This window comes from Phocoena sinus, chromosome 16, assembly GCF_008692025.1.
Source record: "Phocoena sinus isolate mPhoSin1 chromosome 16, mPhoSin1.pri, whole genome shotgun sequence".
Taxonomy (NCBI): domain Eukaryota; kingdom Metazoa; phylum Chordata; class Mammalia; order Artiodactyla; family Phocoenidae; genus Phocoena; species Phocoena sinus.
Window position 1 is genome coordinate 12,889,911 of NC_045778.1, and position 23,299 is coordinate 12,913,209.

At 41.7% G+C, this 23,299-nt stretch overlaps 1 protein-coding gene across 5 annotated transcripts in view; it reads right to left on the reverse strand.

Moving 5' to 3' along the window:
* SLC16A9 (solute carrier family 16 member 9) overlaps window positions 1-23,290 on the reverse strand; it is a 69,118-nt gene extending 45,828 nt beyond the window's left edge. The window contains exon 1 of one of the 5 annotated variants that reach the window (XM_032609172.1): window positions 22,985-23,214. The gene's annotated coding sequence lies outside the window, so the exon portion shown is untranslated. Of the gene's footprint in view, window positions 1-22,984 lie in introns of all 5 variants that reach the window. The other 4 variants (XM_032609173.1, XM_032609174.1, XM_032609176.1 and 1 more) reach the window with 4 other exon arrangements.
* Window positions 23,291-23,299: the final 9 nt, after the last annotated feature.

The window sequence follows — 23,299 nt, forward strand, 5'->3', positions numbered from 1 at the left end:
CCATGACACAATACTAGGGGATTTTAACACCCCACTTACACCAATGGACAGATCATCCAGACAGAAAATCAGTAAGAAAACACAGGCCTTAAATAACACTTTAGACCAAATGGACTTAATTCATATATAGAGAGAGCATTCCATCTGAAAGCATTAGAATATATATTCTTTTCAAGTGCACATGGAACATTCTCCAAGATAAATCACATCTTAGGCCACAAAACAATTCTCGGTAAATTTATGAAAACTAAAATCATATAAAGCATCTTTTCCAACCACAACACTTTGAGGCTAGAAATCAACTACAAGAAAAAAACTGCAAAAAACATAAACATATGTTGGCTAAACAACATGGTACTAAACAGCTAATGGATCACTGAAGAAATCAAAGAGGAAATTTTAAAATACCTAAAGACAAATGAAAACAAAAACGTGATGATCCAAAACCTATGAAACAGCAAAAGCAGTTTTAAGAGGGAAGTTTATAGCAATACAAGCTTACCGCAGGAAACAAGAAAAATTACAAATAAACAACCTAAACTTATACCTAAAGGAATTGAAGAAAGAAGAACAAACAAAACCCAATGTTAGTGGAAGGAAAGAAATCATAACGATCAGAGCAGAGACAAATGAAATAGACATTTAAAAAACAACAGAAAATATCATAAAATGATACTAAAATCTGATTCTTTGAAAAAATAAACAACAAAAACAAATATATATATTATGATGGTAATTCCCTGGTGATCCAGTGGTTAGCATTCCACCCTTCCACTGAAGGGGGGATGGGATCGATCCCTGGATGGGGAACTAAGATCCCGCATGCCACGTGGCATGGCCAAGAAAAAGTAAAATAAAATAAAAAATTAAGTAAACAAAATTGATAAACCTTTAGCAGACTCATCAAGAAAAAGAGGGCAAGTGCTCAAATCAATGAAATTAGAAACAAAAAGGAGAAGTTACAACCAACACCACAGAAATACAAAGGATCATAAGAGACTACTATGAACAACTCTATACCAATAAAATGGACAACCTAGAAGAAATGACAAATTCTTAGAAAGGTACAATCTCCCAAGACTGAACCAGGAAGAAACAGAAAATATGAACAGACCAATTAGCAGTAATGAAACTGAAGCAGTAATTTAGTGCTCACTTCAGCAGCACATATACTAAAATTGAAGCAGTAATTTAAAAACTCCCAGCAGGGCTTCCCTGGTGGTGCAGTGGTTGAGAGTCCGCCTGCCAATGCAGGGGATACGGGTTCGTGCCCCTGTCTGGGGGGATCCCGCGTGCCGTGGAGTGGCTGGGCCCGTGGGCCATGGCCGCTGGGCCTGCACGTCTGGAGCCTGTGCTCTGCGGCGGGAGAGGCCACAGCGGTGGGAGGCCCGTGTACCGCAAAAAGAAAAAAAAAAAAAAACTCCCAGCAAACCAAAGTCCAGGACCAAATGGCCTCACAAGGTGAATTCTACCAAACATTTAAAGAAGAGTTAACACCTATCCTTCTGAAACTATTCCAAAATACTGCAGAGGAAGGAACACTTCAGTACTCATTCTATGAGGCCAGCATCACCCTGATACCAAAACCAGACAAAAATATCCCCAAAACAGAAAATTACAGGCCACTATCACTGATGAACACAGATGCAAAAATCCTCAACAAAATACTTGCAAACCCAATCCAACAATACATTAAAAGGATCATACACCATGATTAAGTGGGATTTATCCCAGGGATGCAAAGATTTTTCAATATCTGCAAATCAATTAAAGTCGTACACCACATTAAAAAATACAAGAATAAAAACAATATAATCATCTCAGTATATGCAGAAAAAGCTTTTGATAAAATTCAACATCCATTTTATGATAAAAACTCTCCATAAAGCCAGTACAGAGGAAACATACCTCAACATAATAAAGGCCATACATGACAAACCCACAGCTAAAATCATACTCAATGGTGAAAAGCTGAAAGCATTTCCTCTAAGATCAGAGACAAGACAAGGATGCCCACTCTTACCACTTTTATTCAGCATAGTTTTGGAAGTCCTAGCCACAGCAATCAGAGAAGAAAAATAAATAAAAAGAATCCAAATTGGAAAGGAATAAGTAAAACTGTCACTACTTGCAGATGGCATGATACTATATACAGAAGATCCTAAAGAAGCCACTAGAAAACTACTAGAGCTCATCAATGAATTCAGTAAACTTGCAAAATACAAAACTAATATACAGAAATCTGCTGCATTTCCGTACACTAACACAGAAATATCAGAAAGAGAAATTAAGGAAATAATCCCACTTACTATTGCATCAAAAAGAATAAAATACCTAGGAATAAATCTACCTCAGGAGGTAAAAGACTTGTGCTCTGAAAACTATAAGATGCTAATGAAAGAAATTGAAGACAACACAAATAAATGGAAAGATATACCATGCTCTTGGATTGGAAGAATCAGTATTGTTAAAATGACCATACTACCCAAAGCAATCTACAGATTCAGTACAATCCCTATCAAAATACCCATGGCATTTTCCACAGAACTAGAACAAATAATTTTAAAATTTGTATGAAAATACAAAAGACCCCAAAGAGCTAAAAACAATCTTGAGAAAGAAGAACAGAGCTGGAGGAATCAAATTCCTTGACTTCAGACTATACTACAAAGCTACAGTAATCAAAACAGTATGGTACTGGCACAAAAATAGACATATATTTCAAAGGAACACAATAGAAAGCCCCAAAATAAACCCATATACTTATTGTCAATTAACCTACAACAAAGGAGGCAAAAATATACAATGGAGAAAAGATGGTTTCTTCAATAAGCAGTGCTGGGAAAACTGGACAGCTACATGGAAAAGGATAAAATTAGGACATTCTCTAACACCATATACAAAAATAAACTCAAAATGGATTAAAGGCCTAAAGCTAAGACTGGATACTATAAAACTCCTATAGGAAAACAAAGGCAGAACACTCTTTGACATACATTGCAGCAATATTTTTTGGATCCGTTTCCTAAAGTCAAGGAAATAAAAGCAAAACTAAACAAATGGAACCTAATTAAATTTAAAAGCTTTTGCATAGCAAGGACTCTCCTGGTGGCACAGTGGTTAAGAATCCGCCTGCCAATGCAGGGAACACAGGTCCAAGCCCTGGACCGGGAAGATCCCACATACCGCAGAGCAATGAAGCCCATGCGCCGCAACTACTGAGCCTGTGCTCTAGAGCCCGTGAGCCACAACTACTGAAGCCCATGCGCCCACAGCCTGTGCTCCACAACAAGAGAAGCCACCACGAGAAGCCTGCGCACCACAACAAAGAGCAGCCTCCACTCATTGCAACCAGAGAAAGCCCACACGCAGCAACAGAGACCCAACACAGCCAAAAATAAATAAATAAAATAAATAAATTTATTTAAAAAAATAATAAAAGCTTTTGCACAGCAAAGGAAACAATAAACAAAATGAAAAGACGACCTACTGAATGGGAGAAGATATTTGCAAATGATATGACTGACAAGGGATTACTATCCAACATATATAAACAGCTCATACAACTCAACACCAAAAATACAAAACAACCTGATATAAATATGGGCAGGGGCTTCCCTGGTGGCGCAGTGGTTGAGACTCCGCCTGCCGATGCAGGGGACGTGCCCCGGTCCGGGAAGATCCCACATGCCGCAGAGCGGCTGGGCCCGTGAGCCATGGCTGCTGAGCCTGCGCGTCCGGAGCCTGTGCTCCGCAAGGGGAGAGGCCACAACAGTGAGAGGCCCACGTACCACAAAAAAAAAAAAAGAAAAAATGGGCAGAAGGGCTTCCCTGGTGGCACAGTGGTTGAGAATCTGCCTGCCAATGTAGGGGACACGGGTTCAAGCCCTGGCCTGGGAAGATCCCACATGCCGCGGAGCAACTAGGCCCGTGAGCCACAACTACTGAGCCTGCGCGTCTGGAGCTTGTGCTTCGCAACAAGAGAGGCCATGACAGTGAGAGGCCCGTGCACTGTGATGAAGAGCGGCCCCCACTCGCCGCAACTAGAGAAAGCCCACGCACAGAAACGAAGACCCAACAGAGCCAAAATGAATAAATAAATAAATTAATTAAAATGGGCAGAAGAACTGAACAGACATTTTTCCAAAGAGGAAATACAGATGGCCAACAGGCATATGAAAAGGTGCTCAACATCGCTAATATCTTTCACCGGCCATGGCTCACGGGCCCAGCCGCTCCGCGGCATGTGGGATCTTCCCAGACTGGGGCACGAACCCGTGTCCCCTGCATCGGCAGGTGGACTCTCAACCACTGCGCCACCAGGGAAGCCCAACATCGCTAATATCAACGAAATGCAGATCAAAACCACAATGAGATATCACCTCACACCTTTCAGAATGGCTATCATCAAAAAGAACATAAATAACAATGTTGGTGAGGATGTGGAGAAAAGGGAACCGTCATACACTGTTGGTGGAAACGTAAGTTGGTGCAGCCAGTGTGGAAAACAGTATGGATGTTTCTCAAAGAAATAAAAATAAAACTACCATATGACCCAGCAGTTCCAATCTTGGGTATATATCCCCCCCAAAACAAAAACACTAATGGAAAAGATACATGCACCCCAATGTTCATAGCAGCATTATTTATAATTGCCAAGGTAGGAAAGCTACCTAATTAAGGGTCCATCAACAGATGAACGAATAAAGAAGGTGTGGTGTGTGCATACAATGGAATACTATTCAGCCAGAAGAATGAAATTTTGCCATTTGCTGCAACATGAATAGACTTGGAGGGCATTAGGCTAAGTGAAATAAGTCAGACAGAAAAAGACAAATACTGTATGATATCACTTATTTGTGGACTCTAAAAAATATAACTAGCGAACACAACAAAAAAGCACACTCACAGATACAGGAAACAAACTAGTGGTTACCAGTGGCGAGGGGGGAGCAATACAGGGGTAGGGGAGTGGGAGGTACACACTACTGGGTGTAAGATAGGCTCAAGAATGTATTGCAGAACAGGGGTAATACAGCCAATATTTTGTAATAACTGTAAATGGAAAGTAACCTTTAAAAATTGTATAAAAATTTTAAAATTTAAAAAAAAATAAAATCCCTAACGAAGTAAAAAAAATAATTGATCTTTTTTAAAAAAATTAAATATATTCCACATATTATAAACCTCCCGTGGACAAGAAAGGAGAACATGAAGTAAAACAAACCATAATAAAATATCATTATTCAACAAAGTTCTATTATCATAAGTATAAAGGATAGCATGTCTCTTAAAGCTAGAATTTGTTTTGTTAAAGGGAAAGAAGAGTTAGGTAAATTCCAAGACATTTCCTTCGGAAAATGAAAAGGACTGTTGAAAGTCTACTTTTCACTCATGATAAAATTTTAAGCTCCAATGTCTAGTATGGCATTCAGTTCGGTTCAAACGATGCCAAGTCTTTGTTATTTCCCTAACTCTACACTGGCTGAAAATTTCTATTCTCCCAGATATAGGATGTCAGAATTGCGTATTTGACATTTATGAACATTTAATGTTGACACAGAAGCTTCCTGTCCCTGAAATGTATGCAAATGTTCTGTACTATTTTTTGCCAAATACAGAGTGATTTACAACTGTCTGATCTTATTTTCAGTTAATAGCTGCGTCTTGCCTTTGTTCCCCCCATAATTATTTTTCTCTAATAACTTCTTTCTGAATGTTACCTTTAAATATCTCATTAAAGAGTTCCAGATATATTTTCTACTTGAATTACAGAAGTAGGTAAAAACAGCAAATTTTTATTTGAATCTTAGACACTACCAAATTACCTAGGGCTGAATTGTCACTTTAATTGAGAGCCTAGGATCATGGACTACATCCTGGGAAAAAATGGTTGATTCCGAGTTGATTTTGTCTTGATCTAGGCATCTGTGAGGAGTGTCAAAAGTCTGAATCATCCTGAGTTTCATGACCTTCCTTCAGTTACATTAATGCCACTTTTATTATGTGGGAAGCTCTAAACCATACACCAGGAGGTGGAGAATAGAAACGTTTCCATGCTGCTGGTGGGGATGAAAAGGCTGACTCCACTTTGGAAAACAGTTTGAGGAGTGGGCATGGGGAATGACTGCTAGAGGGACAAGGTTTCTTTGGGGTGATAAAAATATTTTACAATGATTTTTAAATGTTTTAAAAGTAGATTGTGGGGCTTCCCTGGTGGCACAGCGGTTGAGAGTCCGCCTGCCGATGCAGGGGACACGGGTTCGTGCCCCGGTCCGGGAAGATCCCACATGCCACGGAGCAGCTAAGCCTGTGAGCCATGGCTGCTGAGCCTGCGCGTCCGGACCCTGTGCTCTGCAACGGGAGAGGCCACAACAGTGAGAGGCCCGCGTACCGCAAAAAAAAAGTAGATTGTGGTACAGTTTGCACAACTCTTGAATAAAATCCACTCAACAGCACACAGTAAGTCGGGGCATTTTATCATATGTGAATTTTATCTCGATAAAGCTGTCAAAAGAAAACACATTCAAAAGCTCCTACAGGGGCTTCCCTGGCGGTCCAGTGGTTAAGACCCTGCACTCCCGATGCAGGGGGCCCGGGTTCCATCCCTGGTTAGGGAACTAGATCCCGCGTGCCGCAACTAAAGATCCCGCATGCCGCAATGAAGACCCAGTGCAATCAAATAAATAAATAAATATTTAAAATATTTTTTAAATATTAAAAAAATTTTTTTTAGAAAACCACAAAAGTGCCTAGAAATTATGTTTCAGTTCTGACTCCAGTACAGGTAACAAGTTTCTGCTCAAACTAAAGAGCAGACCTGCTCGGCCAGAACTGTTCTAGTGTTAGTATTGCTCTTCCCCTATTGTGCCTTTTGCCCAGCCAGCCATGCATCATTTATTCTCCACCACCACAGTTTGGGAAAAAGGTATTCTGGGAATTGAGAGGAACAATTATTTGGGAATTCTAACAAAAATGGAGGTAAACAAATCATTCTTTGGGTGTTGTAATAAAAATGAAGGTAAGCAAATAATTCTTTGTGAATTCTATTAAAATATAAACAAACATACACTAATACATACTAAAGCTCATAGTTGAACATAAATTAATTAAATTTCATTTACTGGGAGACAGTATAAGCAAGGTAGTTAAGAGGTATATCATATATCACCTATATGTGGAATCTAAAAAAAGAAGTGATACAAATGAACTTATATACAAAATGGACTTATTACCAAAAAGAAGCATGTATAAGTAATGATGCCTGTTCCTAGTTCTTGAGTCCTCTTTTTATCACAGCTATTATTCCACTTCTACTTTCACTTTCCTATTTCTTAAGCACTTCCATTCTACCATGTGTCTGAGGGATGAAAAGCGCAGCATCTGCAGTTATCAGCAGCAAAAGTGTCAGCACTGTTATGACTGATTTTTGATAATTTATGAGTAATATAAAGCTTTAAAATAATATATAAATTCCCTCCGGGTCAAAAACGTAAACTTTCAAGTGAATCTATTTGTTGATTCATATATTAGTGAACAAAGTCACATTAGCACATTAGTCCTTCAAAAGTTATAGTCACTGGATCAATTTTGTCACTTTCCAATGACATTTCATAATCAGTGCAGTTTATGATTTCTCCTCTAAAGTAAAACAATTTTAGTTATATATCAATATATATATTTTTAAATTTATTTATTTTTGGCTGTGTCAGGTCTTAGTTGCGACACTAGGGATCTTTCTTGCGGCATGCGGGATCTTTCATTGCGGCACGTGGGCTCTTTGTTGCGGCACACGGACTTCTCTCTAGTTGTGGTGTGCAGGCTCCAGAGTGCATGGGCGCAGTAGTTGCGGCACGCGGGCTTAGTTGCCCGGCAGCATGTGGGATCTTAGTTCCCCGACCAGGGATCGAACCTGTGTCCCCTGCATTGGAAGGTGGATTCTTTATCACTGGACCACCAGGAAAGTCCCCAGTATTATTTTTTAAAGGAAAAGAAAGAGAACCCACCCTATTGTCCTTCTAAATTACCTATTAAAACTCTTTGTAAAATCATATTGTCATCCTTATTTTATATATACACATGCACATATATATTTCTATACCTACAATTCTATAAGCATTTTCTACAATATTAAATAGCTATAAAAGAGAATGAACTCCAAATATAATTTTAGTACAACTGTAAATCCCACTGTGGTGACCTAATCAAATTGTCTCAGAAGTCAAGAAAGGACTAAGCCACTTCAGACTCCCGGCATATTAAATAGTGTAGGGAAAAAAAAGCCTAAATGAGGATATAAAAATCAAGATATCTGTTTAATTTAATTTAAAAATTAATGCTATCAGGGACTTCCGTGATGGTCCAGTGGTTAAGACTCCATGCTTCCACTGCAGGGACACAGGTTTGATTCCCGGTCAGAGAATTAAGATCCCGCATGCTATGAGGCGTGGCCAAAAAAAAATTAATGCTATCAGCCAAAGAAGTAGAAACAACCCAAGTATCCAACAACTGATAAATGGATAAATAAAATGTGGTATATCTACACAATGGAATATTTTTTCCTTTATTATAAACTATATTTACCTTTTGCTCTCCAAATTAACTGAGGTGGTAGGTAGTTTTATTTTTTGTATTTTTTAATTTTTTAAAATTTATTTTATTGAAGTAAAGTTGATTTACAATGTTGTGTTAGTTTCTGGTATACAGCAAAGTGATTCAGTTATATATAGATAGATAGATAGATAGATAGATAGATATTCTTTTTTATACTCTTTTCCATTATGGTTTATTATAGGATATTGAATATACTTCCCTGTGCTATAAAATAGGACCTTGTCGTTTATCCAGTCTATATGTAATAGTTAGCATCTTCTCATCCCAAACTCCCACTCCATCCCTCCCCCCACCCCATCTCCCCCTTGGCAACCACAAGTCTGTTCTCTATGTCTGTGAGTCTGTTTCTGTACACAATGGAATACTGTTCAGCAATAAAAAGGAATGAAGTACTGACACATGCTACAACATGGATGAACCTTAAAAACACTATGCTAAGTGAAAGCAGCCAATCACAGAAGACTACATATTGTATGGTTCCCATTTATATGAAACTTCCAGAATAGGCAAGTCTACAGAAACAGAAAGTAGAATAGCAGTTGCCTAGGGCTAGGAGGGTTGGGAGAAAATGAGAAGTGAATGCTGAGGGGTAGGAGGTTTCTTTTGGGGATGATGAAAATGTTTTAGAGTTGATGATGGTGATGGCTGCACAGGTCTGTAAATATACTAAAAATCATCAAATTGTACACTTTAAATAGATGAATTATAAAGTTTGTGAATTATATTTTAATAAAGCTGTCATTTAAAAATTAATGCAAACCCCAACTGAATACGTTTGTCAAAATTCATCATATTGTACACATAACTATTGGATTTTATTGTATGTAAATTACACCTCAATGAAGCTGATTTTATAAAGAAAAATAGTTAATGTTATGAACACACACACAGTTCCAGTGACCGTATATATGGCCTGATTTGGAGATAAGATCAACAATATGTGTTTGAGGCCTTTCATAAATGTAAGACCCCTCCCCGAGGCCAATGGCGGTCCTCCCCACCGATGTCCACACACCTCCCAACACACACACCCAGATTTTTGTTTCTTTTTGGCCTGACAGTTTCCTTAATGACCCCTCCACTTCATGATTCTTTCATGTAACTTAACTGATGCAGACACGGTCACCTCCCGAGTCAGAACATCAAGTTAGCTCATGATCACACCCAGATTTTTAACCCAGAAACAGGTTTAAACAAGGGCAATAAAATCAGATTATGTTTTGCTTATTCTGTTGTATTGTATCTCCTCAAAGAAAGCAGTAACAGAGCTTCTGTTTAAGTGCAGGAACAACTACACATCGTAAAAGAATCTAAGCAATGAAAATAAAACATAAATTCCAGGTTTCTGAAGAAAAGGTCAGGGATCTTTGGCTGCTTTGTGTACATATACAAGGACGTATAGAAAATGATATGGAGGTATTCCCTGGTGGCGCAGTGGTTAATAATCCGCCTGCCAATGCAGGAGACATGGGTTCGAGCCCTTGTCCGGGAATATCCCACATGCGGCGGAACAACTGAGCCCATGCACCGCAACTACTGAGCGTGCGCTCTAGAGCCCACGTGCCACAACTACTGAAGCCCGTGCACCTAGAGCCCGTGCTCTGCAACAAGAGAAGCCACTGCAATGAGAAGCCCGTGCACTGCAACAAAGAGTAGCCCCCGCTCACCGCAACTAGAGAAAAGCCCGCGCACAGCAACGCAGAAAGAAAGAAAGAAGGAAAGAAAGTGATATGGAGCAAGTTAACAACAGTTTCAATTGCTTGATGGTTTCCCTTTATTCCTCTTAGTTTCACCATAAAGACAGGGTAAAGAGGAAGAGAAGTTTTTCTAGTACCTGGTTCCACAGAGGTAGGAACTGAGTAATGGTTAAGATCATGAGCTTTGCTATTACATGTATATCTGGGTTCTGATCCAGTCGACACTACTTACCATGTGTTTTTGAGCCAATTACTTAATGTTTCTGTGCCTCAGGCTTCCCATCTGTAAAATGGGATAATAGTTTAAAGTGCAAAGCTCACTTATATGTGGAATCTTAAAAAGGGTACAAATGAACTTATCTTCAAAACAGAAAGAGTCACAGATGTAGAAAACAAACTTATAGCTCCCAAGGGGTAAGGGAGGGGGGAGGGATAAATTGGGAGATTGGGATTGACATATACACACTACTATATATAAAATAGATAACTAATAAGGACCTACTGTATAGCACAGGGAACTCTACTCCATACTCTACAATGGCCTATATGGGAAAAGAATCTAAAAAAGAATGAGTGTATGTATATGTATAACTGATTCACTTTGCTATACAGCAGAAACACAACACTATAAATCAACTATACTCCAATAAAATTTTTTTAATTAAAAAAATAAAGTGCAAAGCTCAGTGCCTAGCACATAGCACTTTATTAAACATTACCTCTGATTTTGTAACTATAAGGGATTTCTAGGGACCTGATAGCCGTTTTCTAAGAAGTAGCTCCTGGTTACTTAAACCAGAGCTCGACAGCAACTGGTTACTGAATCATTTATCAATCTAGGGCTCCTAAGACTTTTTGATCTTTAGTTAATACTTAGAACATTTAAACCAAGATCTGGATATTGGCAGACTGTAATTTGGAATGATTCAAAACTGGGGTTTACTACTAGGATTTTGGTTTCAAGTTTAGGAATCCCAGAATGTGCATTTTTAAAAAGTCACCCTATGGGGAATTCCCTGGCGAACCAGTGGTTAGGACTCGACGCTTTCACTGCTGTGGCCCCAAGTTCGATCCCTGCTCAGGGAACTAAGATCCCATATGCCGAGCGGCGCAGCCAAACAAAAACCAAAATGACCCTATGATTCTGACCCAGGTCATCTATAGATACACTCCGAAAACTGTCGCCCAACCACAGTGGGCACCAGAATCATCTAGGAAGCTTTTAAACATCCCTGATGCCAGGTCCTACCACCTACCTGCTCCGGGGTGGAGCCTAACCCTTCCTGCCAGTCTAATGTGTAGCCGGGGTGAGAATCACTGCCCTATAGGATAGGGCACCTTCTGACCAACTGTCCCATATTCATCCCAGTGGGGGAAGGACACAGGTGAGGGAGGGAAGAAGATAAAAAGCAGCTGGCAGCAGGGAGTGAATGGACCAAGTGGGAACTCTCTGCCTGGGGCCCATCCACTCCAACGCAGCACCCAGCACCTGGCTGTCCTTTTAGCTCTACCCTGTCATCTATACTGTCAAGGACAAAGCTTACTTACCCGCCACCCTCTCTACTGATCATCACTTCTAGGTTTCAAATGGAAGCAAAAGCAAAAATTCTTATAGGAGTGATGACCATGGTGAAAGTTAATTTCCTGCTTTTCTATAAAAGGGGAAAAATGCAGGAGGGGATCAACGCAGAAGGAGATCATGATACAAAAATTAGAAGATGATTACATCCATTTATCTGTTTTTTTTAATGAAAACAGAAGAAAGTGGTATAAAACAGTATATCAAACAAGTAAAAAAAAATAAAATACCTCCACCATGCTAACACACCTAAGTGAACTGAAAGGTTACAGGAAGGTAAGCATCTCTCTCCAAAGAATCAGAAGTTTACAAAACAAAAGAGCAGAATAATTGGACTCTCTCAGGAGAGCATGACTTTTATTTTTCTAAGCACCCTGGAGTGCAGAGGCAAAAACAAAGGAATGGACAGTCGCCTGCTCCCTCTTCATTTGTGACATTTGGTTCTGTCCCCAATGGTGGCGGCAATGCTATTAACCCCATCCTTTGATGTGGCAAGTCCTCAAAATCTGCTGGCTGGTTTCTGGCAAGGGAATGAGCACTTTCACCTTTGCAGCTCCAAAGAGCGCAAACATGAACACCATTGCCAGCCAGGAGAGAAAGAAGTCTTTTCCAGTCTCTTCCCATTGTCCCAAATGGCCACGCCTGGGTGCACTGCTTCTAGAGCATCACGCAACCTCCCATCATGCCATCCGGCTGCTGCACAGCAGCCCAAGAAAAGCCCCAGGAGGAGCAGCTTCAAGAATCTGCAGGCAGCCTGTGCCGAGACAGTCGCCCCACTGCTCTGGGTCCAAGCCACGTGCCCCGGCCAGCCTCTGTAGTCTCCAGCCGAGCAGGCATGAGGGCGGGAGGGGAAACTTTGAGAAGATTCTAACGATGATGATATTGTTAATGGTGATGATGACAGTTACAATAAAGCTGTCAGCGTGACTATGATGTCACCTATCAATGTGGTCAAATCAGCAAAACATCTCAAGTTAGGGGAACAGAGTGGGAGAGAGGCTGGGATCTTTTAGTAATGGTATTATGTGGTCCCAAAGGATGGTTAGAATTCCACTTTTCTGTTATATCAATAGTTACAGTTTCTGGGAATCCCGTGGCGGTCCAGTGGTTAAGACTCTGTGCTTTCATTGCCATGGGCTGGGGTGCGATCCCTGGTAGGGGAGCTGAGATTCCACAAGCGGCACAGCATGGCCAAAAAAAAAAAAAAAAAAGATACCTAAGATCTTGTTTTCTAAACTAGTTCTCAAGAAAAAATGGTGACTCTATGGGCATCACAAAAGCAAACACGGGACCCCATTTTAAGGTTGCATCTCCACAGAAGCACGTTTCTAATCATCAAAACATACATTTTGCAGGGGATTCCAAACCTGGCTGCACCGTGGAATCACCTTGAGGGCTTAAAAATGACCAATGTCTGAGCCTTCTCTTGACCCATGAAGACAGGATCTCTGGGGTTGAGGCCCAGGTTATCTCCATGTCAAGTTCCTGACCGAAAGGAGTGCACCACCGCCCTAACTTACGTGATTGTTCTTCTTGGTGGACAAGCCTAAAATGAAAGACCTGACTGCTTTTAGTTATTTGATATTTTTTTTTTTTTTACCCACATCAAACATGGCTATGGAAAAAGATTTCAAATATCCTGAAATCCCAAGGGTATCATAATACTATCCTTTCTTAGGAATTCTCTAAACAGTGGAACTAAGAAAATTTCCAAGAATTAAATGTACTCTTACTTAGCCATATCAAGGTATAACTTTTAATTGCCATTTTCTATTAACACTTTCTATGTATCAGACACAGTGCCAGGATTTTCAAACGTTATCTTTTTAATCTACATAAGATATATTAGGAAGATATTAATAACCCTCCTTCTACCTCCAGTATAACCACAGGATTTTTGCTAGCCTCTACTTAAGGCTCTCTCCATTTAACCCTAGCATTTATTACCGAATGCAGGTTCATAACTGGTCCGTAGGTTTGCATTCTTTTACTTTGGGAATTTGATTGGAAACCTTTTTTTAATGGATACTCTTTAACATAACTGAACATGCTAACATCTTTCAAGAGCTTACACTGGACAAACTAATGTCTAAATAATAACAATGATAACTTGACCATTTCAAGAAACTTTGAGAATAATACACAGAGTACTGTGGTCTTCAGATCTTCTTTGGCCCTAAGTCCCAAAAGTCTTTACCAAAGACATTTCTATTTATTCATAAAAGTCTTTTTTTTTTTTTTGCGTTACGTGGGCCTCTCACAGTTGTGGCCTCTCCTGTTGCGGAGCACAGGCTCCGGACACGCACGCTGAGCGGCCATGGCTCACGGGCCCAGCCGCTCTGCGGCATGTGGGATCTTCCCAGACCAGGGCACGAACCCATGTCCCCTGCATCGGCAGGCGGACTCTCAACCACTGCACCACCAGGGAAGCCCCATAAAAGTCTTTTAATGTTCTTGTAGCAGACAGACAGACAGACACACACACACACACACACACACACACACACACCACTAAACACTACTAGTTAAATCAGTATATACACTGAGAGCCAGTATTCATCACTCCTTCTTCTATGTTCCTACTACATGTGGCTTGTGCCTCTCTTTTCTCTTTTTCCTGGCCTGCATTATTATTAGCCATTACTTGTCTTTCTCTTCACTATGCTGAAAATTCCTCAGGGTCAGGCCATACCTTATATTCTTTATGTTCTTTCCACATTCCTGCATGTAGTCGGCACTGAATAAATGTTTGCTGAATTTAACAGAAAAGGGTATTAAGCTATAGTTTGGGAAGCAGTGCAAAGTAGAGGGCTAGAGGAGTGTTGTCCAAACTCTGTAATGTATCGTGGGTCGTCAGATCAATTGTGAATTGTGAGCAGCACTGTTTAAAACTGAAATTCAGGGGCTTCCCTAGTGGTGCAGTGGTTGAGAGACTGCCTGCCAATGCAGGGGACATGAGTTCGTGCCCTGGTCTGGGAAAATCCCACATGCCGCGGAGCGGCTGGGCCCGTGACCCATGGCCGCTGAGCCTGCACATCCGGAGCCTGTGCGCCGCAACGGGAGAGGCCACAGCAGTGAGAGGCCCACGTACAGCAAAAAAAAAAAAAAAAAAAAAAAACAAAAAAAAAAAAAAAACAAAGAAAGAAAACTGAAATTCAGACTCAAATGAAATCGATGAAAGCAGAAAATACAAGCACACCTCCTGCATCATGGTAAGGGTTAAGCGCTACTTTGAGACTTGGCTTCAGTGTTTATACGCGTGCCTGTGTATGCAGGCAGGGTTGGGTTGTAAAACACATCACAGTCAAAAACACTGAAAGCCCCTCGTCTAGAGCATGGACCCTGGAGTCATTTTTCCTGAGTTCCTAGTTGAGGTTAGACCATAATTAATAGCAGACTATTAGTCATGTGACTTTCAGCAAGTTAAAAACCTTCTCAGTTTCTTCATCTATAAAATGAGAATAGAATAGGAAGAACTTCTTCCTCTTAGGATTTTTATGAGGAATATAGGAAATAAACTGTGAAGCACTAGGTGTGGTACTTGACACAGAGTAAATGTTTACAGGTATTGTTACTGTTGTGGCATCTTTTAAAGGCTTGCTTAGAAAAACTTGAAAGAGTTTTTCCCCCGCTCCAATTTCTCCCTTCCCAATCGTTCCTCAACTCAATATTTTCTGGCTTGCACGCATCCAGACAAGAAAAATGTCCTTACTGTGGTTTTTGTTTAATTTCTAAGTGCAAAAGACAACCAAAGATGATTATTCCTGCCCTCTTGGAGCTTCTGGCCTGCCACAAATGAATAATGTGATTCAAAAATTATAAATGAAAATGAAAACATGATTTTACAAATCCATGTTTTGTTCATATATTAGGAATTTAGATCTTTCAATACCCAGCTAGCTACCTAATTCTTTCCGTTTTCCTCTAAAGATCTGCAACGATTCAGCCCTAACCACCCCTCCAGGATGTCCCCAAACCTGTGCTTCCCAAGCCACTGTCACAATTCAGCCCTTAAGCTGGGCTCCTTCCCTCCTGTGTGCCTTTGACTCTTCGGGTCCCCGCCCAGCTGCTGCAGGGCTGTAATCCTTTCTCCAGCTCGCCTACTGGCAAACTCCGCCTCTTCCTTCAAGACTTAGCCTAAATGTCTCCTCCTACTCGATGCCATCCAGACCCTCCAACAGTTACTCATTCCTCCTCGAAGGTCTCACGATACTTTGGGCAATCTTTGCTCTTACTACTTTTTTTTTTTTTTTTTTTTTTTGCGTTATGCGGGCCTCTCACTGCTGTGGCCTCTCCCGCTGCGGAGCACAGGCTCCGGACACGCAGGCTTAGCTGCCATGGCTCACGGGCCCAGCCGCTCCGCGGCATGTGGGATCTTCCCGGATCGGGATACGAACCCGCGTCCCCCGCATCGGCAGGCGGACTCTCAACCACTGCGCCACCAGGGAAGCCCGCTCTTACTACTTTTATCACAACATGTTATTATTTGTTACGGTATGTAGCCCACAAGCTCTAGCACTACGTCCCTAGCACTGAGAACTGTACTTGGCATACAGTGAAAGCTCAACAAATCTTTATAGAATGAATAAATGAATGAATGTGTAGAAAAGCTACTGACCTAAATCTCCTGTATATCAAAATGATTCATCAAACAGCTTTCATTCAACAAAAAGAATGAGTACATTTGGAAGGCATTTGTGTATTTCGAAGAAAATGAATTGAATGCATTTGGAAGGTACTGTGGAGTGAAGGCGGTGTGGTCTCTGCTTCCTTGGCACTTAGAGCCCGCTCCCACCGTTGAATCTGAAAGGCTAGCTAAATACACGGGTAAACATAAAGTTGATTTTTTTAATTCAAAGTTTTTACCAATATAATATCAGGTGGTATGTCTTCAATGATCAGATAATTACCCGATTCTTTCAGGTTTGGGGTTTTTAAATTAATTTTTATTGGACTACAGTTGCTTCACAATTTGTGTGAGTTTCTGCTGTACAGCGAAGTGAGTCAGCTGTATACACATATCCCCTCTTTTTTAGATTTCCTTCCCACTTAGGTCACCACAGAGCGTTGCATAGAGTTCCCGGTGCTCTACAGGGCTCTCACTAGTTATCTATTTCACACACAGTAGTGTACATACGTCAATCCCAATCTCCCAGTTCATCCCACCCCCTTCCCTCCTCGGTGTTCGTAAGTTTGTTCTCAACATCTGTGTCTCTGTTTCTGCTTTGTAAATAAGTTCCTCTGTACCATTTTTCTAGATTCCACATATAAGCAATATTACACGATATTTGTTTTTCTCTTTCTGACTTACTTCACTCTGTATGACAGTCTCTAGGTTCAGATTAAATGTTAGACATCCAGAGTTGGTTGACACACTCTTGGAAGTGCAAGGGAGGGTTGACTCATCACTGGAGCCACGACAAGGACAAACTGTGGCTCAGAACTGTCATCGAGAGCCTTCTGCCGGTCCTCTGTCAGTCAGCTCAGTCACAATAAGGTATGTGGTTTCTCTGAACATGCCATGCTTCTTTTATTTACTCAGATGCTTCCTTCCCATCGTCAATGTCTGCTCTGAACTTTTCAGGTAGAGTCAGGCCCACTTGTTTGTAAAACAGCTCCCTGGCCTAAAGCGAAGAACACATCACATCCAAGAAACTCAGCTTTAAAAATAGTATATTAAAGAATTTAACTGCATAGTTCTCCTAAGAACCAGTTATTAAAAAGAATTTGGGATTGCAATCACATGCAAGTCCACTAGTTTTGTTCTCATTTTATTTTTTTGGATCCATATAAATATGCTTTAAAAAAAAAAAAGACCCTAGGGGATATACTGTATATGTAATAAGTGATTCACTTTGCTGTATACCTGAAACTAACACAACATTGTAAATAACTATACTCCAATAAAATTTTTTTAAAAAGGGAATTCCCTGGCAGTCCAGTGATTAGGACGCTGAGCTTTCACTCTTGAGGGCCCAGGTTTGATCCCTGGTAGAAGAGCTAGGATCCTGCAGGCTGCGTGACTTGGCCAAAAAAAAAAAAAAAAAAAGAGGGAATTAAAAAAAAAAACCTAAACTAAACTTCCGTATTAACACATCTCACAAAAGTCAAACCCTTAACTTACTCACCTTGTTGCAATTCAAGGACATCCCCAGGTAGCTCTCTTTTAAGAAGAGAGACAGACTACATGGTGAAATCTTTCCAGGGTAAAGATAATGAAGATTTCTTTGTCTAAACACCATAAGACAAGCCTGTAAATACACCTTGTCCAAGTGGAAACCCGGATCGATTTTCCAGCTGATTATTATCTCACATTGGGGTGAGAAGGAAGGAGCAGGAAGGAAAATATTTAGAGATCAGCTCTGAGTCCTCGAATTAAACCGCACTAATTGTCCCTGAAAGGGATAATTAACACAAGCAGTTAACTGCTGGGGCCTCTGAATTATGTCAACAGCATGGCCATCGGAAAAGGGCATTCTTTGACCTTAAAGGCCTTGTAAATCTATCATAGTCCAGCATTTGCCAAAGAGCTCTTCCAAAGCTATCACACTTTAGGTATGGTGCGTACTGGAACGTGTTTCAGCAAAGGAGAAAGGAGTTAGAGATCTGATGGACTGAGCGTAGGATCATGGAACCCTGAAGCCAGAAGGAAGCCTGGAAGTCATATAGCACATTCACAACATACGGGCCAAATCTGATCTCTAGATCTCTAGAGGTGTTTTGTTTGGCCTGCCCAATATTTTATTTTATTCTATTCTATTTATTTTAATCTATTTTATTTTTTATGTTTAGCCATTTTGAATGAATTGCCAATGTTTGCACATCAAAAATCTGAATTCCCGGATTTTTTCGAAAACTCAGAAGATCTGGCAACACTGGGCCCTTGTTCTTATGTAACAATTGGCTGGAACTGAGTAGCTCTGGCCCTCGTTGAATGGGCATGTTCTCTCCAGTGCCTTCCACTCCCTCTCATCTCCCTGACACAGGACGTAGGTCGACTTGTGTTGAGAGTCTCACCTGTGCTCTCCCTACCTCCCACGCCGGTCTGCTTTGCTCCTCTGTGATGCCCGTCTGCCCTGGGTGAACCTTGTGAATATGCTATCCTCGATTTTAAGAACTCCTCAATTTCCTCCTCTGTACAAGGAGCCTGAGGTTTAGAGATGTCTTATTAGGGGAGAGATCAGTCTCAAGAGCCCTTACTGACCCACCCAGCGAATGGCCACCTATTTCCAATCCTGCTCTCAGGCTCAGAAAATAGTGGAATTCGTAAATCATTCAGAGTCTGAGAAAAGATGAAAAGATCTAGAGATTTAACAGAGTCATTACAGGCAAAATGAGGGCCAGACACTTAGACGCAAGTTGGTACCATCATTTCCCTTTATCCCACCCTCATATCATGCCATGCTACCAGGCTCTTGTTTCAGCTCATCTTGATTCCACACAACCCACAGCCCACAAAGCTCGGTCCAAGTAGTAGTGGCGAAGTTCTGGTGAAGAAATCTCTGATGATGCTATATACACTGGTGTGTCCCTTTGCTTAGTGTGTGTTTTGCATAACTTGCACATGATTATATAGAATCCAATCTGTTGTCTGAATATACACTTTAGCATGTCGTGTACAAACGAGTAGATTTGCTATACCACTTTCAGAGTAAAAAAAAAATCAAGACACATGGTATTATATATGGGGTGCTGAAACACAAAAAGATCTGGTGCATTTGGGGGGATCTGCTGGGAATAGTGAAAAGAATATATGAGATTGACACTCTTCCAGGGAATCTGCCAGGTCTGGTCTTTGTATTTAAGGCTGCTACATTCACTAATGTTTTTCTCATCTCATATGCCATCTCTTCTCAAAGAGCTTAAGAGTTTCCTTTGAGTGGGTCATAAAAGTACAAGATCATGTAACAGTTTGAAGATGTGTTAAAATGTTGAAATATGTGCCATCATTGAATCTGTAAAATAAAATTAATCAGAATGATGGCTAATGTAATGGATAATGGTGACTACAGTTAACACACTGTATTAAATATTTGGAAGTTGCCAAGAGAGTAGACCTTAAAAGTTCTCATCACACACACGAAAAAACTGTAACTATGTGTGGTGATACATGTTAATTAAACTTACTGTGGTGATCATTTTGCAATATACACATATTTAGAATCATTGTGTTGTACACCTAAAAGTAATATGTTATATGGCAATTGTATCTCAATTAAAAAAATAAACTAAAATAAAATCAGAATGCTGGGAATGTGGATGCAAAGAAAAAACAGAGAACCACTTCTCCTACAGGTAGCAGGCCCACCTGCTAACTACTATTAATAACAGGTATCATATAGTATGCCCCTGCCCAAAGGATAGGCTCTCGAGACATACTTTTTGGGTTCAAATCCTGGCCATGCCATTTACTTAGCCGAGTGACCTTATTAAAATTCTCAGATTAAGATAAAAATTATGCCTCCCTAGATAAAATAAGGTATGTGGTTCAGTTGACATACCGTGTTTAATCAAGATGAATAATAATAATCATTGTTACTATCTGTAATTGAAACAGTGAACAGAAAGTGGCTTTACCCTGCATAGTGGCTCAGGAAAGTGGAGGTGTTTTCCTAGCCAAAGTTTTAATCAAACTAAAAGTTGTTATACCATAAGATTACAGATTCAGAGGGAAAATAACTGTTGGATTTGAATAAAGCATTGAAGGCTATTTGAAACACATTATTACTCTTTTACATTTATAGGAAGCAAATACCATTAAGATTTTATTCATTTACTTCTTTAGGGAAAGCTCACAAAATTGAACTTCAGGGAATAAACTACAGTTAAGGACGTTAACGATGTTGGTATAAATACAATAATAATGTTCGATCGTATTTTAATTTCTTAGCATGGCTTGTCATGCCCTCCATAATCTAGCCCCATCCGACCTCCCAGCCTTATCTATCTTAAATTCCAGGCTCCAGCCGCTCCAGACTGCTCTGCTACCTTGGAACACACCAGACTTCCAGCAGCCCTCATTTCCATCAAGAAAATCCTCTTCCTTCTTCAAGTGCCGGCTCAAATGCTACACTCACCACGCAACTTTTCTCAGTTCTTAGCCTTGAATAAACCTCTCCTTTTCTCTGCCATTCAGTAGCACACTATTGATGTCACTGCCATGTGATTCCATTTTTACTATCTTGTATTATAGATATTTGTAAACATGCCTATCTTTCCCACCGGACTAAACTCTTTGAAAGCACGGGTCATGTGTTCTTTCCTTGAACTCAGTTTTAAGTCACAGTTCAATCTCATTACCTGCAGGGAATACGCTGATGTCTGCAAAGAACCTCCCAAAGGCCAACTAGCTCAAAGTATACGCATTCTTGCAATCTTTCATGAAAATTAAAGTCACTAGGTGATACTTTCCTGTAAAGCTATAGTTAAACCCGCAAGACATTGTCTCTTTTGTACTTTCCCACTGGCTTTCTATACCCAACTGCATGGTATGAATTAAGTTCAAGAGATAGCCCGCTTCGAAAAAAGACTACAAAACCTAGGGGTTCAAAAGATTGAGGTGAGAAAATAAAGCTTGACAATCTGACTACATCTAACTGTCATCCTCTAGCACTAGTTTCATGACCAGGTCCACCCCCAAAGCACCACCATCTGCCCTGATACAGATTCAGACACCCATCACCACCATCTTTTTCAGAAATCAGAAAAGATTTCCTAGTGTCCTGATCTACCCCTGCATATCTTTTGTCCTTTTCTATATTCAGCCCACTGACAGGAAGGGTCCTTGTTACCCCTCTTGCCTACTCACAGAAGAGAAGAAACAGAGAAGGACGTTCTTAGGCAGTCAGTGCAGAGTTGTTGCAAAATTGCAGGTTAAGCTATTTTATCATGTCATTTCCACTTCCCAGGGCCTTAAAAGAATTTTTTTTTTCCTAGCAATGATATGGGTAACCCTGTTATCTGGATCCAGGAGGTATTTAAAAGAAGGTGTAATCCTATCATGAATAATTGGTGCTTTCACTTCAGAATCTTCTCTATCTTCCTCAGCTGTTCTGAACGAGCCAGAACAATTTCTCACAGCTGAAGCCAATTCAAATCTAAGACACTTAGGACATAACCAAATGAACAGGATTTGATGGAACAACTGAAAATCCTACTGAGGGGAGGGGGAGGCACCCAACTGCAATCTGAACTAGAATCCAGGTAATTCAGGATTACACCCAAACTAACTGTGACCCAGGAGATTGATCCAAAAAATATTATATTAAATAACTTACTATGTAAGTAATATGCATATTTAGTGTAAATCCTACCTAAACCTCCGGGATGGATGGCCTTGGGCTAGATTAGACGAGGCATCCTAGGAAACACTGATCTGTTTTTGATGACCAAGGTTTTAAGTGGTTGGTAGTTCCCTCCAAAGCCTCTGGCAGCTGTTGAAGCTGGAGCAGGTTGACTAGGGAGAGCCACAGATGGAGCGTGAAGCACCAAGTCCTCCCAAGTTCCCGCTCTGTGTCCAGGTGGCCGAGGCGCCCGTGCCTCCAGCGCTCGCCCGAGCTGCGCTCTGCTTTCCTCCCAGCTCAGGAGCCCCCCGCGGGCGCCCCCAACGCGACCCTCCCGGGGACACCTGCGCGCACCAGCGAGGCCTCGCTGCCCTCTGGGAAACTGGGGCTCACCTGGGTCGCTTCCCCCCACCCCCTGCTCTGCCACCAGCAGTCCCAGAAGCTGTCTCGGGAGTCCCGGAGCAGATGTCTTCCCTGAGCCCAATCCGAGGGCACCGGCCTCCCTCCAGGACTCCCTTTCTCCCCTCTTCCAACTCCGTGCCAAATGCCGCCCTCGGAGCCCCGGGAAAACTGGCCCACCGCGGAGAAAAGGGTGGCGGGGGTCATGGGGTGGGCGCAAACGCACCGAGGACACTCTCAGCCCCCGAGACACACACTCCCAACAAGGAACCGGTTGCGAGCTGCTCGGCCGTGGATGGCAGGGTCGCCTCCTACGGCTCCGAGACGGAGGAGGTACTTCTCGCCTCCGGGAGGCTAGGCAGACGGGCGGCCGCCGACCACTGGCACCCTCCCCGCGAGCTCCAGCCCTTTACCTGGGTACCGGCCTCGGCGGGTCTCCGGGGCGCAGCACAGGGCGCAGTGCCCCGGGCGGGTGGTGCGCAGAGGACCGCGGCCGCCGCTCTCCCCTGGAGCTCCAGTCCTGCCGGGCGGCTATTTATCCGGGGGCCCGGCCCCGGCCCCTGCCGGAGTATTGGGCAATCGGTCCCGCTACGCGCTGCCCCGCGAGCCGCCGCCCTCTGCCCCCGCCTAGCCCCGCGGCGGCGGCGGCGGCGGGGGCCACGTGGAGGGAGGGAGCCGGCCCCTCCTGTGGGCTCCACCTTCTCGTCGTGGTCCTCCTCCTCGGGAAG